The following is a 4,238-nucleotide window of genomic DNA, read 5'->3' as shown; positions in this document are numbered from 1 at the left end:
GAGCCCCGCCTCTGGAACCAGAGCCCCGCGCACACCTGTGCCGAGCGGCCCCGCTCCCGCCGCAGCCCCGGGTTCACGTGAAGGCGCCTTGCCGACCCGCTGCGGGGCTTCAGCCTTACAGCTTCGGTCACCCCGTGATGTGTCCTCAACAGAAGTCGTTGTGTCCGTCCGTTTCTTCTGACTTGGGCGTCTTGCCCTTTCCCTTACGTCGCTGCCGGTTCTCCTGCCACTGGCTGCCATCCGACCTACCTGGCACCCGTGCAATGAGTTCCAAGGGCGCCCGCTTTCCCCGTGACGGTGGGGGGGCCTCTCCGTCCAGGATCAGCCCGCATCCCGTGACCGCTGAGCTGGGGGTAAAACGCCCTTCTCTGTCCCCTCGATGTGGGGCCTTTCTGAAGACTCCTCCCAACTCCAGAGCTCCCCGGAGGCGGCCCGAGGTGTTGGTCGTGACCGCAGGGCAGTTGGACTCCTTTCTCTGCCCAGTTTGCTGGCTCCCACCCCCCTCAGCTGTGGATCCTGAGAGGGCTCCCCCACAAGCTTCCTACCCGCAAACCTGGTCTCAGATTTAGCAAATGAAATCACAGGCTGCCCAGTTAAATATGAATTCCAGAAAAACAAGGAACAATTGTTAGTGTCGGTATGTCCCGTGCCCTCGTGGGTAGTGCAGGAAGAGCTCAGTGTTCCTTCTGTGGTCATAAAGGAGCACGAAGGCTGTTGAAGGCACAAGAGCCAAGGGCACTTCGAGGTCAACGGGATACCCCATCTGGAGGACAGGTGGGGAACAGGTATTGTTGGCGGGCTAACGATACCTCGGGGCGGAGGTGAAACTGAACAGCTGCCCGCGCTGCCTACGTAGAGGTAACCACCTTGCGTGATGCCGCCCACAGAGCACACAGAGCCAGACTGAGTCACGTGAGGCCAGGGCACGTGCCATCACGACGGTCACTGGCGGAGACTGCCTTTTTCCTTCCTGCGGGGTCAGTGGGGGAGCCGGCTCTTACTGGAGGGGGGTCGGGGGCTGTCTCAGAGCCAGATCACACCCCCTCCTACACTCAGCGCAGTGATAGCCCCAGTTCAAGAACGAAGACATTTTAACGATAAAGACTGAGTTTTAAATGCCAAAGTTACACTATTTTAGTAACCAAGAATGATGGAAACTTACGGGGGAATCTAATCAAAATGGTGTGATGAAGGGACCTGGGCCTTAGTAAGAAGGAAGGGTTCAACATGGGGCAGTTATTAAAAGGAATGAATCGATTTCACATTTATATCCAATGAGTTACACCCTCAATAAATTAGTTACGATTATTATCTTTTAAATCTAATAAATAAATCTTTATAATATTGTAAGCTAAGATGTCCCTTATTAATTCTTACAGGAGAAAGAAAAGGAAAGGTTCTAGCTTGGGAAAGGGCCATGGGCCCTACTCATTATCCAGCCCACCCATCTTCTTGGGCCCTTGGCCTTGTCCCACTGCACTCACTCTGCAGACGCTCTCTGCACCCAGAAATACATTCAGATCTTCCTAAAGACATTTTCTCAATCTACCACTTCCTCAAGCTTTTCTGCCCATCCCTCTGACTTTGCGAGTCATGGTCATGTGGGACAGCCAGTGGGACATTGAGGGCCTGGTTGGTCCATGCCCTTGTTTACTAGCTTGGATGCTCCTTGACCCCTTGGCAGCACCAGAAGCTGCTGCCTGTGAACTCCCCCTCCTCCCCTGGATCATAAAGGATCTCCTACCCCTGACTACTCGCTATCTCTGTTGAAAACCCCCCTTCCTCGTTCTGTATTGGAAAAGATACTAATTTCCCCAAATTCCATTCTCACTCTCTCAACATCTTTGCCAAGTCTCTAATTGGCCCAGCTCAGGTCACGTGATCACCCCAGAACTTATCTCTGCCACCAGAGGAAGGGGTAGAATGATCCAGCCTGAACATCATGACCATCTCTTGACTAGGAGAGTAGGAAACTGTGATGGATAGCTCTAAAGCATCACGTGATTAGGGCAGGGAAGGAACACAGGGTCTGAAGGAACTGGGGTGCTGAAAAACCAACACAACTTAGACATCCACAGGCCTGAGCATCGTGCCTAGCCCTCAGAAGGCTCTCGGTAGGTGCTGCTTAAAAGCTAAGTAAGGACAACAGTGGTTTCGACGGGTCACGTTAACTCCACCGCCTGTCCAGTTGCTGCCTTTGGCTGGGCCTGGCTGAGCACCAGGAGACGGGTCAATCTGTCATTCTGACGGACTGCCACGCAGGTCCCGGCTCCAGCACCTCTCGGCATGTTATTGCCGTCTCAGTTTTCCGAAGCAGTTGTTATTTTCCAAAACGTATTGTGCATCTCCCCAGTTGCTCTGCTGCTTAGTCACACGCAGTGTCCTCTGAAATCTCCGGCAAACACCATCTGGCTTCAGGGTGGAGACTGATGGTGGGTCCTATATCGCTCTACCCCCTCCTCACGAACCTTTAACCTCTCCGTAAGGCCCCCAGTGAGAAGGGGGGAGGGACATCCATGTCTGTTGGTCCAATTCAGCCAAAGCAGCAAGTTTGTACCATGTGGCATCATTTCTGTGCTGTATCTAGGCCAGCAGAAATGGCGCTTAGCTGCCTCTCTCAGGGACTCATCGAAGTTTCACGATCCTTTTCATTGAAGCAGTTTTAGCAAGAAGAAGATCAGTCCCTGTCTATTCATCCCAGTCTCCCCCCACTGCAACGTGTAAACTCCCTACAAAAGGACTGTCTTATTCCTGTGCGCGTGTGTCTTCGGTGCCTAGGACGGGGGCCTTGCTCTAAACGGCATCAGGCAAATGTTTGCCAATGCATAAGGAATGAAAGAGGGATTGAACGAAGGAGACCAGGCGGGGCTGGACTTCCTTCCTCTTAAGCAGAGTTGATTACTGAACTGAAGTTAGAAACTGTTAAGGGCCATCGGAGCCTGAGGCGGGGCTGGGGGCGCCTGCCATGTGACTTGCCTGTGCTGCACTCTCCTGGCAAGCCCCCTCTCCCCTTCTTTGTGGCACTCATTAGGGTTTGTAATTACATGTAACACACCCCTTTCATTCCGCTGGCCTGTCCTCCGAGCCTGTAAGCCCCACATGAATGGGCACTGGGCCTGTTTTTCTTACCTGGCACTCAACAGCCACTCAATAAATTATGTGTTGAATGAATGAATGTGCTCTTCGTCATCTGGTGAGCATATTTGATTCAAAATATCAGAGCTTTCTAGGAAGACAAATGATCTTCTGCTGTAATCTCTGATTTCCCCCCAGACTTTAAATAGGTTGTGTTTATTGAGCACTTCCTATGTGCCAGGCATTGTTCTTCACTTTTGCTTGTATGTATTTTTTAAACCCTCGCAGCATCTCTGTGAGCTAGGTACTGTGACAACGCTCATTTCCCAAAGGAGGAAACAAAAGCACAATGAGCTTAAGTACTTGCCTGAGGTCATGCCCTGGATAAGAGATGGAGCCACCTGACAGAGAAAGGGACCTGCCCCATCTTTTGAGTCTAGAACAGCAAAGCAGTAAATTGAGTAACTACAAGAACTTGGAAGGCAGGACAAAGCCCAGAGTTGCACTGACTCTTCTCAAAATCCATCACCTTGATATTTTACTTCCTGTATAAAACTCCCAGCGATATTCTTAAATTCTTGTCTTCTTCAAAAGTTTTTCTTTTTTCTTTTTTTTGCATATACTTGACAAATGACCCAGCAATCCCACTCTTAGGTATTTACCAAAAATAAATGGAAACACATGTTTTCACAAAGATCTGTAAACAAATGTTCATAGCAGCTTTATTCTTAATAGCTAACACCTAGAAACAACCTAAATATTCGGCTAGTGGTGAATGGATATACAACTCACAGTGTGTCCACGTGAGGGACACTACTCAGCAGTAAAAGACGGTGGCCACACAGATGGTCCTCAGAGGCATCGTGCTGGGTGAAGGAAGCCAGGCACAAGGCCATCTACAGTGGGCCATTCCATTTATCTGATGTTCTAGGAAACATAAAACTGTAAGAACAACAGCAACGAAAAGATCAGCGATGGTGGGGGCTGGGCGTGTGAGGGCAAGCGCTGCGTTGCAAGGAGACTTGTGTGGGGGAGTGGAAATTTAATAGTGGTGATTACACAACTGTGTGTACTTGTCATCCAACTGTACACTAAAGAGGGTAAAAATTTATTGTATGTAAGTTATATATTAGTAAACCTGATTTTTTTAAAAAGAAACACTC

General features: G+C 50.0%; 1 pseudogene; it reads left to right on the top strand.

The window, feature by feature from the left end:
• Nucleotides 1–639: 639 nt before the first annotated feature.
• Nucleotides 640–4,238, top strand: part of LOC112482888 — a 10,794-nt pseudogene continuing 7,195 nt past the window's right edge.

The sequence above is a fragment of the Pteropus alecto genome, unplaced genomic scaffold, assembly GCF_000325575.1.
Source record: "Pteropus alecto unplaced genomic scaffold, ASM32557v1 scaffold16, whole genome shotgun sequence".
NCBI lineage: Eukaryota > Metazoa > Chordata > Mammalia > Chiroptera > Pteropodidae > Pteropus > Pteropus alecto.
Note: the sequence above shows the minus strand (reverse complement) of the source record. Positions and strands in the feature narration are given on the sequence as shown.